Source organism: Passer domesticus, chromosome 7 (assembly GCF_036417665.1).
Source record: "Passer domesticus isolate bPasDom1 chromosome 7, bPasDom1.hap1, whole genome shotgun sequence".
Taxonomy (NCBI): Eukaryota; Metazoa; Chordata; class Aves; order Passeriformes; family Passeridae; genus Passer; species Passer domesticus.
Window position 1 is genome coordinate 34,268,660 of NC_087480.1, and position 13,231 is coordinate 34,281,890.

Sequence of the window (13,231 nt, forward strand, 5' to 3'; positions counted from 1 at the left end):
GCCTTTTCCTATCATATTGATGCTCTGATCCCACAGTTCCTGAAAATCCCTATTCTCCACGTGGCCCAAGGCTGATGAGGAACTGTCCATGAAACCTCTCCCCTCAGGCACAGCATCTTGGACATCTCTGCTTTTAGGGGTTTTTCTCTTTCCTCAGGCTGGGCTGGACTGATTAAAGTCATCCAGGTGCCAAGGACATGCCACAGCCAGCCCCATTTTTTAACTACAGATCAGCTAATTTAAAGGAAAGTGGCACTTTCTTCCCCTAATAACCACAGCTTTCCTCTCACTGTGATTTTACAGTGGCGCCAGTTTAGCTGAATATAAATCAGAAGCAAAAGAGGGGAGAATCCGGCCTCAGCTATTTGTATTTTGCCCCTAAACAAAGCCACATTAGATCAGGGATCTCCTTTTCCACCTGCTCAATGCTGACATTAGAAGACATTTTCAGAACAGCACAGCCCTTGGACAGTTTCACACAAGAATTTCTTACACTGTGTTTTTCAGGAGAGTCCAAAAGTTCATCAAATGCTCCTTTATCCCCAGACACCCTCTGATCCATGCACAGGTGTGTGAACTCCCACACAGATCTGACATGGAACCATTAGAGAGGAAAAAAAAAATAATTCAGAGTCTCTCAGTTTGACTCATCAGCGAATATTAATTTCTATTGTCATGCAGTTGACTTGTAAATCAACTGGATCATTAACTCAGACCTTTTCTGCTGTAACATTACAAGTTATTTAGACACCACAGTGTTTCCTGCACTCCCACTGCTTTGAACACACCGTTCTGCTTCCAGGGAAAGAGGGGCTAAATGTGTCCACACAAATCCAGGTAATTCTCCATGACACTGGCCTGGCTGTCCACATTTGCCAAAATAACCACACCACACCAGCCCTGGCAGCCTTCTGCTGGAATTGCAGGATTTTGGGATGAATGGCAGTCCTGTTTCTGCCAAGACAAACGTTTCCACGTGAAGTTTACAGGTCTGGGCAAAAGGCTGAAGTTTTAACTAAGGATTTGTGGCCCTGCAGGTTCGGGGAGTGAACAAATCTGTATCGATTTACGACATCAAAAGGCTCAGATCTTGTCTCTTTCATATCTATAAATAATAAGTATTGACTATAATAAACCAATTGAGGGCAAACTGCTGGAGCTCAGGCTGCTGTGAATACTGAATTAGTGGAGTGATGAGAGGCACAGCCTGTTTACTTCCCAGGTTGTTGCTGCCACAGATATCCCACCTTGCCAAAGGCTTCTGATCATCCTCATGAAGAAAGGCACGAACATCCACAGTCTCTGCTGGAAGCTCTGATTTGCTTTTTCTCCAGAGAGAAGCAAAAAATCCAAGGTGTTTCCTTAAAATCCAAGGTATTTCTTTAAAATCCGAAGTGTTTCCTTAAAATCCGAAGTGTTTCCTTAAAATCCGAAGTGTTTCCTTAAAATCCGAAGTGTTTCCTTAAATTCCAAGGTGTTTCCTTAAATTCCAAGGTGTTTCCAAGCAGTAAGGAATGCTGGCAATAAAATGTGAATTCACCTGGGCAATTTGCAGCAAGCTCAGATTTTCTGGGGATTTTCTGGGGAATCCTAAAAGGGGCTGGGGATTTTCATCCAGCAGCCTGAGGTGTCACAGGGCTGGGCACAATGGAGAGGGAAGGTGGCCCTGGAGAGGCGCAGGGCTCCATTCCCAGTTCAACAGCGACCTCTGCTCCTGGCAGCCTTAAGCGCAGGTGTCACCGATCCGCCGGGTTTGGGGACACCTTGAGACAGATCACCTCGCTGTGTTTTATCTATGGGGAATAAGGACACATCTTTCACACGTGGGCAGCCACCGTGACCTTCAAATCCCATCAGATGGAGCCCAGGGCTGCACGGCCCCGGCAGTTGTTAAAGCATCCTAGGATTTACCTTTTCCTACTTGGCTGATATTTAACCAGATGCCAAGAGAGACAAGGACACCTGGTTTCTGAATGGATTGTTTTCAGCATGCCCCAAGAGGGAATATAGATATATGTGCACTCTCTCACACACACGAGACTTGCATGGAATCTCTGGAACTGAGCCGTGTAACCAAGGAAAAGCAATAGGAAGGTTCAGCTTCTAAACCTACCCCTAAACACCTTGGGGATTGGGGGCATTAAGGGGGGTGGTGGGACAGCTGAAATTCCATTATATTCACTGGGATACCACATACAACAGGTCAGTTTGAGCTCTCCAACCTGCAGAACCACTCCAGATACACCAAGGGTAAAAGATCTGCCCAGCTCCTCAAAACAGAGCATCCTTAGCTCTCAGCTCTCCCTCCCCTGCTGATCTCAACTCACACTCCCACATCTCGAGATCTGGAATGTCCAGGACTCTTCTAATTCTTCACAAAACATCCCAACCCACAGCTGGGAGAGTTCCCCACCCACAGCAGCAGAGGATCCCATAGAAAATCCCACCTGTGCTGTGCCAGGGGTGCAGCACTACAGATCCTGTCAGGCTGCAGAAATCAGTGAATCAGTGGCAGTTCTCACTCAGCAATTCAGTCAAAAACCACCTGTCCTGCATGGCAGTGCTCCTGGAGCTGGGAATCAAGTAGAATGTGGTTTCCAGACCCTCTGAGGGTCAGCAGAATAAATGGATCCCTCTCCCTGGGAACTGAAGGATGCTTGCACTCCAAATACACCAAGGGTAAAAGATCTGCCCAGCTCCTCAAAACAGAGCATCCTTAGCTCTCAGCTCTCCCTCCCCTTCTGGTCTCAACTCACACTCCTACATCTCGAGATCTGGAATGTCCAGGACTCTTCTAATTCTTTACAAAACATCCCAACCCACAGCTGGGAGAGTTCCCCACCCACAGCAGCAGAGGATCCCATAGCAAATCCCACCTGTGCTGTGCCAGGGGTGCAGCACTACAGATCCTGTCAGGCTGCAGAAATCAGTGAATCAGTGGCAGTTCTCACTCAGCAATTCAGTCAAAAACCACCTGTCCTGCATGGCAGTGCTCCTGGAGCTGGGAATCAAGTAGAATGTGGTTTCCAGACCCTCTGAGGGTCAGCAGAATAAATGGATCCCTCTCCCTGGGAACTGAAGGGTGCTCATGGCCATGGCAGCACTTCCAGCTGTGCCTCCCCACCCCAATAAAACCAGCAGCCCCTTCTACCCTCCTCCAAAAAGCCCCAAGCACTGGAAAAATCTATTTTGGGCTAAACTAAGACAGCAGAGTGAGAATCTCGCACCTTGCAAGCTGCAGAGGTATTTTATGAGCTCCCCAAAATGTTAATAAGAAGATGAATATTCTAATGCTCTTAGGTAAAGCAGCTTTTAGGACTGCAGTGTCCTCTGTGGGGGGAAGCTCCACTCTGCTCCCCCTTTCTCCATGCCCACTCACACCACTGCAAGTCATTGGGATAATTCTTACAAAGAAAATGAAGGTCAGTTTAAAATACCCTCTCAGCTGTAGATTAAAAAAAAAAAAAAATCAAGCTAAAAATAACTGTTTTGAGCAAGACAGAAGAGCTATTAAGCAACTTTAAATTGCCCAGCCAAGAGTGTCCAAAGCTTGGACAGAAGTTGGCAGAAAGCAGAGAATAGATCTCTGTAGCTTCTGAGGACTTTGTGTGCTCACCCTAATACAGATATATATATTTTAAAAAAACCCAAAACATTTATAAACAATAACCTTAACTATAAATTAATGTCGCCCCCCCCACACACACATATATATTATAAAAACCCCAAAACATTTATAAACATTACCTTAACTATAACTTAATGTTACCCCACATATATACATTTAAAAAAACCAAAATACTTATAAACATCACCTTTACTATAAATTAATGTCACCCCACATATATATATATGTATTGAACACCCCAAAACAATTATAAATGTTAACTATAATGAATGTATTGGTGTTTGTAGGAAGCATTCACATTACTTTAACAATAACTCACAATTTTAACAAATAATTTGCACAAAGCTTTGTGTGGCTTTACTCCTGCTCAGTACAATCCCATTTGTGTTCTCAGGACTGCATCCACAGCCCATTCACACAGAGCTCCAGAATTTCAAAGGCAGAGAGCCCCAACAGATGAAGCTGCACTTCACCCAAAAATATTTCTGCCTAAACTTCTCTGTGGTTTTAGATACATTTCTATCTAAAGATCCTACATAAACAAAGTCCTTACAGGGGGATATATAATTAAAAATAGGGATTTTAACTCTTCTCTCTGGTTTTGTCCAAGAGATGGTTTACCAGCTCTTCCTAGGTCAAACATTTTAACACAAAGAGGACACAGCATCAGCAAATACACAAATTCCTTCTTGGCCAAGTCCCCAAACACAAGTGGCGTGGCCCTGCTGGGTGCCTGCCCTCCAAGGCAGCCTTGAACTCCAACCAAAGGCCAAAACCTAAAAATCTCAGCCTCACTTCAGCCTCTCCGAGCTCCCCAGCCAAGGTAAGAACGTTCTGCTCCACCACCAGCAGAGGTGGCCGTGCCCTTGTTCCCAGAGCCCTCCTGCTCTCTGCTGGGGACAGCTATGGGTGCATCAGCACCAATTCCATTTTCAGCACTTAGAAAAAGTGCTTCATGGCCCTCAACTTCATAACTCTTCCCATTTTGTCACTCTTAATATTTATAAGACGTGCAGGAGATGATTGATTTTCCTTCGGACCCCTTGTCATTCACAGTTGCTTATCTCCTGCGTGTAGGGGGCAATCAACAGATTTATAACAGCCCATAAAAGTTGTTACCAAAAGTACAGCTTCTTTGTGTGTGATCATTTCTAATAACTCTCAGGCATGATAGCAATTACTGACAAAAGTCAGCCTCTGTTAATAGAGTTTATCTCAGTTCATCATATATCCTTTGTCAGTGGAAGCATTTTGACAAGCCTGGGGTTAATTAAAACCAAGAAGACAATAAAATACACCTAATCAAACATTACAGGTACAGAAATCAATTAGCAGATTTATGGCACTTTGGAGCCCTCTATAACGTGCAAAATTCAAAGAAACTGTCAGTTCCATCCCCCCCAAGACAGTGTAATTGAATTTCTAATTGAAACTATTTTTCAATGGGTAACACAATCCGCAAAGTTTGATTTGCATTAAAGTGGCATCTGCAAAGGACAGAAGAATCTAAAAAAATAAAGAAATCCCAGGCTGCTCCTGTTATTACCAGCAATAATTATTATTATTATTATTTGCATATTTAACATTTTGCTGAAGCCCTTTAGAGTGGCCAAGCCTTTTGCCAAGACAGCTCTAAACACTGAGATTTCTGTAGGAAGAGTTCATTAGGGTGAAAAGGGGGAAGAAGAAGATTCAGGGTGGGCAGAAATGGGAAATCAGGTGGGCAGAAACCAGTTTGGGCCTGGTGATGAGCAGAACAAAGTCCAGGTGATGATGGTGCATCCTGAAGGGATGGACACTGGGACCAGCGTGAGGCACAGAGCATCCCAGCAGGGAGGGAACAGAGGGACAAGCTGTGTGCTGGGGGATGCTGCTGGGAGCCTGGGGACATCCAAATACCTTCACTGGGAGGTTTGGCTTTTGTCTCTGAGTGCAAATCTTCACACAAAGCAGTTATAGCAATTTGGGGGCAGTGGCCACACCCGTCTTCACAGGAGAAGTTCAGCAACTCAGGTCAGAGTTTTCAGGAGATCCCCCAGCTCCAAACTAGATCTCGACAAGAATAACTAAATAGGTTCTAAAAGGCCAGGGAAACAGGGTTGTTGCCCAGAATTTCCCTCTGAAATGCAATGAGACAGAAAGCACAGGCTATACTGCCTAATTGCAGTCTATATTATCTATACTTTACACTGCTTCATTTCTTCTGCTGCTGGTAAGACACAGCTAGGAGCTATCTCTCAGTAATTTACTGGGAAATGGGAAAGACTAGAAATGAAAAGTCAGGAGAAATGAAGATACAAGGTCAACAGAAAGCTTTCCAGCACTTGCATCTCTTTCAGTGCAGTGAACCAGATTAACCTCTGATTTCAGCACTCTGGTATCCACAATCCAATATAAACAAAAGTATGGTATTCAGAATGAAATATTTGCTGAATGTGGAGTAAAATGTTCATTAAATTATTTTATGTTACACAATGAAACAAAAGGGGAAAAAATTAAAATTGGCTTTGTTGAAATATTGCAAGCCCAAACTCCATTTTGCTGGGTCCTGCTTTGTGAGAACCTCAGCAGGAATGTCAGATTTTAAGAACAACAGTGTGGACAAAACAAAACAGCAAAGACAAAGAATGAATCTACAGCAAAATGGGGCTTTCTGGTGATTTTCTCCTGTTTTAATGAAACTGGGCAAATGCACAAGGCTCTGAAATTCCACCCAGTTTTGTTTTCCTGCTGTCTCAGCAGCATCTCATCTGGAAGAAAAGCACCTGCAGGAGCTTCACAAGGCACCAAACCTTATCCCAGAGAGGAAGGGCATTCCCAGGCAGCTGCCTGGGCAGGGTAAATCAGCAAGCAAGGCACGGGGATCTGCTCACAGGAGAACAGGCACCTGTAATAGTGCTGGACTTTGCAGAGGAGAGATCCCCCACGTTAGCAGAGGCAGCTTTTCATCTGGATAGCACTCGCTGTGAAATTAAATCCTGGCACATTTGGGAAATGGTCCATGGAGAGGTGATTAATTCTATTAGAGGATGTGGAGGGAACTCATTCTTATTTCCTTTGTTAAGGAACAGAACAGGAGTCCAGAATTCAGAAAAACAGGGCAGATCCTTGAAATTGTCACTGCCAACCTACACTGCCCACCATTTAAACTGTTCTGGAGGTCCCAGATGGCGAGGAAGCAGCACTTTATCATCAACTCCATGAAGGGAGACATTTTCTGGTTTTATTGGGGTTTGGGTTTGGTTTTTTCCCCCCTGTTGTGACTGTTTGTTGTTGAAGTTTCTTTTCCTTCCTCATCTTTCATTCCCTTCCACTACGAGTACATCTTTTTGCTTACTCACACACCGTGCTTGTTCCAAAGGAATTGGAGGATTTCTGGCACTGAGAAATCAAACCTTTTCCCTGGCCATCACCAGGAACAGCTCTCAGTGCCAGCCCCCACTGGAATTTGCTGCTAAATCAGAATGAAAAAGGTAGCAGGAGCTAAGAGCAAAAGCAGGTGGGGTTGGGGACCAAAGGGCGCATCCAGAGGGTTCCAGGTGGGCTGATAGGTGAGAATTGAAGGTTGTGGTGGAGGTTTTCCTGCTATCAGCTTAATTCTCTCCTGCTGCAAGTGAAGTTTAATTTTCTCCCTCTGTAAGGCTTGTCATTACTTATCCCCCAGATCATGATTTCCCAGTTCTTTCCCCATTCCTGGCTTTTGAAATGCAGGCTGCGAGGCTGGATACATTCTGCCAGCCTTCACCAAGCAGCACAGAGCAGTCATATCTCTCCCCCGACCCCACAACTTGCTCCTGACACTCCTATTAATGCTTCCAGGAACAAGATTTCTGTTTAAAGGCACATCACTGACTCACTTGTCTGTGATTCACTCTGAAGCCAAACCCTTCCCTGCAGTACTGCTTGCCTAGGCAGCTGTTTCTCATTTTTTTAATCAGATGTTTCCTCCCTAAAGGTAGCATTTGTCATGAATTTCATCTTATTGATTTCTAACCATTCCTGCTGTATAGATAATATTGAACTCAAAGCCTTCTCTGCAGACTGCTGGTAAACTCACACCTCACAGCATCTTCCTGAGGCATTGCAAAGGATTATTTCCTGTATGAGCCAAGGTATTCATGCAGGAGAACTGAACTCAGTGCAGGGAATTTGCAGAACTAGGGGAAATTTTTTTTTAATTAAAAAAAAAATTTAAAAATCACTTCTTGACAGTAAGCCAAGGGCAACTGTTCTTTGAGAAATGTTCTTCCAATAAATAAGTGTGATCCCACTTCCTAAGCAAATTGAGTTTATGCTGATTTTACAAGGAGAACAACTGCAGTCAATAGAGGCATTGCACCAACTGCCCCTTCCCTCACCCAGCCAGCAGCCATGCAGCCCAGAGGAAAGATTCCCTTTGGATCATCCCCAGTCCAAGTAGAGAGGCCCAAAATGCTTCCTTGTCCCACCCAAATGATCACAACTTGGTCCTTCCTATCTGGAATTTCACAAGCCTTCAGAACCCCAGTGGCACAGACCTTTCCACGTTCCAACCCAGACAAAAACCCTGGGGTTTTTTTACTTTATTTCATAGAATCCCAGCCTGGTTTGGGTTGGGAGGGACCTAAAAGAGCTCATCCATGGCAAGGACACCTCCCACATCCCAGGCTGCTCCAAGCCATGCCCAGCCTGGCCAGGGATGGAGCAGCCACAGCTTCTCTGGGCACCCCGTGCCAGAGCCTCCCCACCCTCAGAGGGGAGAATTTCTTCCCAACATCCAACCCAAAGCTCCTTTCTCTCAGCTCAGAGCCATCTGACAGCAGCACAGAGTGCCAGCACAGCAAACCCTGCCCAGCTGACACATCTCCACTGATACAGGGCAGGACAGCTCAGACAGAGCCAACACGTGCTCTGCAATATGTTCACTGCTGCTTTAGAGCAGCACATTACACCAATGCCCCATTCAGAGGATGTCAGGCTGTGTTGGCACATGGTCACAATGTGTTGTTACATGGTAATTTTCCCCTCAGCCCAAATATCTGTAAAGCTTGCATTCTGGCCAGCCACTGCAAGGTAATCCCAGGCAGAAAGAGAAAAAAAAATCCCAAATCTGTTCCCTATTGAGTCTGTGTGCAACATAAATCTGTCTCATTTTTTTCCCCTTGTGTTTCAGCTTTTTGCCTGGCTGCAAGGAGACAGAGGTATAAGAGGAATACATTAAAAAATGCTTTCTTAACACCAACTGCAAATTCACCTGTCTCCCCAGTGCTGATACATTTTCCGTCAAAAGTTTGCATCCTTTGACATCTTTGCAGTCCCTCCATGTTCCTGCTGCTGTTTCTCAGTGATAGATAAGAAAACTTCAAAACCTTGCTCTGCAATAATGAGATTCAAAAGAAAAGATTTTTTTCCCCCAATCTTTCTGCATAAAAAAAGGCCTGAATCGGAGCCCAGCAGTGCACAAATATTACTCATGTCATTGACACTAAGAAAAGGGGAGCTGTGAATAAAAAATGTTAAAAATGAACACAAGGAGCATTGTTTGCATATCAGAAAAATTAATCTACATAGAGAAGTGTAAGAGCCTGCAATTCAGAAAGCAAAGAATTAGGACAGCCCAGCTGAGAATAATTTTCTAGCCAGTTAATTTAATTGCATAAATCATTCCTTTGTTAGCAATAAAGAGATATAATTAAAATGAGATTGCTTCTCATTTCTATTCTCTGGAAACTAAAGGAATTGATTTTGGGGAAAGCATTCTTCCAAATACCAGATCGGCAAATTACATTTACCTTTTTAGAAAGGCGAAATTATTTTGCACTAATATCATGGTGGGTTTAATTAATTATAGATCTGCCATATGATCTTAAAGAAATAATTTACTCAATGCCCACAGAACAGAAGTTTGTAAGTGAGTGCATCCCTCTGATAGATGGTGTGCAGATTTTTACAAACAGGTCACAAGTTGAACAGGTGGCTGTCAGGAGAAATAAGAGGGAATATAATAAATGTTTAAAGATAGGGGATGGTTTGTGAAGAGATAATAAAGCACTGCTTCCTATTTATTGGCACATACCTGGATTACTGGTCTTTGAACCCCTCTGAATTGGGTTTCTTTTAAATATTGTAATGATGGTTGTTTTCTATTCACAAATCTTCAGGGCTCAATAAGCAATAACAGGTTAATAACAGAACAGTCAGAGAGGAAAAAAAACCCAAACATAAATTAAACAGAATATTGCTTTTGCTGAATATTGCAGGGGTTGGTCACTGCCAGGCCCCTAACAGGCCTGTAACAAACACATCAGAGAAGAAATCCTTCCTTGTGAGGGTGGGCAGGCCCTGGCACAGGGTGCCCACAAAGCTGGGGCTGCCCCTGCATCCCTGGAAGTGCCCAAGGCCAGGTTGGATGGGGCTTGGAGCAAGCTGGGACAGTAGAAGATGTCCCTGCTCATGGCAGGGGTGTTGGAACAAGCTTTCAGGTTCCTTCCAACCCAAACCATTCCCTGATTCTATGACAACACACTCAGCATCCTTTGGGATCCCTGCCTTCCCTTACCACCCTCTCTTTGTGACTACTTACCATGCAGGGGACCCCAGAAACTGAGAAAACTCTTCCATCCCTTTCCCCCCCTGTCTTCCAAAGCCTGCTCAGAAGGCAGGGAGCAGAATCCATTTCCTCTCTGCTGCACCAGGACAGGGTCTCACATCCACTCTTTCCCCAGAACAAACCCTCCTTTCTACATTTTTGAGAGCAGTACCCATCTCATGAACATTCGTGGTGCTGCCCACTCTCCCAACTGTCCTTTTTGTCAGGCAAAAGCTGCCACCCTTCCACCTTCCTCCACAAGAAACTCCCAAGCCACTGAGGATTCCCACTCCCCACAGCTGGGGCTTTTCAGCAGGCAGAATACCAGGTAGAAATTAGAGTCAGGCACAAATTAGAGTCAGGCTGCTTTGATGAACTCTCCAAACAGCCACAGAAAGTCTCCCACAGACCTGAGGCAGAGGCTGCCCAGGGTCAGCACACCTGGCAAGTCCTCCCTACACACAAAAGGTGCCTCTGCCTCTTAAGCTCTTCCTTTTCTGTGTGCTTTGGACAGAGCAGGAGCAGCCTTGGCTCAGGAACATCATTCCCCACGGAGACCACCGTGGTGGAGTGACAGCTCACCCATCAGAAGGGACTGTGCTGTGGAGGAGACAGGTAAGGCAAGAGAAGGGCTCTGCATGCAAGAGTTAAACAGCAGATAGATTAGATCTCATCATCTGAGTTTTCCAGGAAAAGCATTGTGTTGCTATGGAAACCTCAACATAACCTGGGTTTTCCCTCCTTTTGTTTGTTCATTTTCTACAAACACTGGCCTCTCCCAGTCCTCCCCAGGTGGACTTGCAGCTTGCAAAAACAGTGATTTTTTTTTTCCCTTCTAATGCCCATTTCTCTTTGCAAGTACATTTTTCAGTGATTGCCTTTCTCAGTATCACTGTCCCAGCCTCCAGACTCTCCCTTTGCTGTAAGGACTGTTTAATGTGCTGTCCATTAGAAACTCAGCTCCTGAACACCTTTCTGTCTTTTCTTCCTGGGGAAAAAGGGACAAAAGCTTCATGGTAATAAAATTTTTCAGTGAAAAATCACACGGGAACTCCTGCAACTGCAACTTTATCTTCTCACATAGTTTCCCCATTTATAGCATCTCAAGAAACAGATTTTCCTTCAGAAAAAGGAATTTTGCAGGCAACAAGAACTTGGATGTTCAGCTCCAAGTTTTCCTTGGTCTTATTTTCCAGGTATCTCCAGCCATTTATTTTACTGTGTCATAATAAGGATTGGCTTTAACGAGCCTGATGGAAACATCAAGAGAATCTTTCCAAAATGTGCCCTAGCTACAAGAGACCTCAACACACGGGTGCATTTATCTGCCAGATTTCTTTATCTGCACCTCACAACCTCGTGATTTACACGCACTTGAGCCTTTCACACTCCCTCCTAATTCCCCTGCAGAAATAACAGGGAGCAGACTCCCCAGTGCAGGCTCCTTCCTCTGGAGTAGCTCCTGCTTTGGCAGCATCGAGGGTCATATCTTTAGATGGAAATATATGTCACTAAGTTTGAACTTGTAGCTTACCTGGTCCTGGAATATATGAGTGCTGAAAAGCTGTTATCCTGAAGCTGAGGATTCAGCAGGTTTTTCCTTTGGCTTCCTCAGCAGAGCTGTGGCAGGAATGGAACGTGAATCCAGGGCCACTCTCCGTGCCAACATCCCCACCAAGTGGCCAGCACTCCAGCTCCTCTGCAGCTCATCCCCCTGCCCCAGCAGCTGGAAATGTGAAAATACAAACCTGGCTCACCTATTCCCACCTAAAACCTACAAAATCTGACTTTTGAGACAGCTCTGAAGATCTTTCCAGCCATGGTCTGATGTAAGGGCAAGAGAGGAGTGATAAAGAGATTTCCTTCCATCCCCTAAAAGGTGTCCTGTTAACCCATTTCCCACCTTAGCCACCATTATTTTTTCTGCTTGCAGAACTAAAAAACTTGTGTAGAGATAGATTATTGTTAATAACTCCACACATTTCAAAAAAGTGTGGCCAGCCCAAGCAGCATGATGCAAACTTGTTACAAGCTTTATGTTGTATATTAAATACTAAAGTACAAGCAAAAAAAAAAAAAAACTACACTTTTAAACAGTAGCAAAGGCAGAAAGATTAGAAAAAAAACAAAACAAAAACAACAAAAAAAAGAAAATTTTGACTAACACTGCCCTCTTGAGGGAAAGGGAGCTATATTGCCTCAGCAAAACCCTTCTCCTTTCCCTGCTCTCCAGGCCCCACTAAACTCCCCCCACTGCCTTGCCCTATGGTTCAAGGTGGGTAGAAGTTTTTGACAAGCACCAGTAGGAATTAATTCACACCTAGAATCAATTATCTCTAGATAAATCATGCCTTAGTTATGTTTTATTTGTAAGTATTCTAGGTACAAAGAAGCAGCAGTGAAAGCACAAGAACCTATTGGAAATAAGAAAACTTGATTTCCAGGTTTTTGTTTCTTCATGAATTGCAGCCTTTTATTTTACCCAAAATCTCTGAGAGCAGGAACTAGACTCCAGCTTTTTCTTTGTCCTGCAATTTCCTCATCACTGGGATACACAAGCATCATCTCTGTAGCCTAAGAATCTTGGCCTGCTGATTGGAATAATCCCCTGCAGGATGTTGGAAGTTTTTGGGAATCTCTTTCCCCAGCCAGTCTTTATAAAGAAGGAAATACAACTGCAATATTCCAAAGTCCACTGGTGGCACTTGGGGACAAGGGCTTAGTGGTGGAGGGGGCAGGGCTGGGTTAATGGCTGCACTTCATCTTGGAGGGCTTTTTCAACTTAAACAATTCTGTTACAGTGAAAAAAAAAAAGGCTTAAAGCAAAACTTTAGAAGGGTCTGATGCCTTCAAAAGAGCTCTAGAAGGAACAAGCACCTGCTCTTCCTGACTGACTTGCTAGCTGGTGAGAGATGAAGAATTAGAATTTGAAAGATGGCTTGAATCATCCTCCTCCCTTCATCACAAGAGACTGCTCATAGCACACATTCCTACAAATGTGCACAGCAACATTATTCAACTGAAATCTTATGCAA

At 44.3% G+C, this 13,231-nt stretch overlaps 1 long non-coding RNA gene across 1 annotated transcript; it reads left to right on the top strand.

The window, feature by feature from the left end:
• The first annotated feature begins 10,128 nt into the window (after positions 1-10,128).
• Positions 10,129-12,271, top strand: LOC135304784 (uncharacterized). The gene is made up of 3 exons (XR_010366029.1): positions 10,129-10,524; positions 10,711-10,811; positions 11,812-12,271. It is a non-coding gene; the product is annotated as an uncharacterized LOC135304784 (long non-coding RNA).
• Positions 12,272-13,231: the final 960 nt, after the last annotated feature.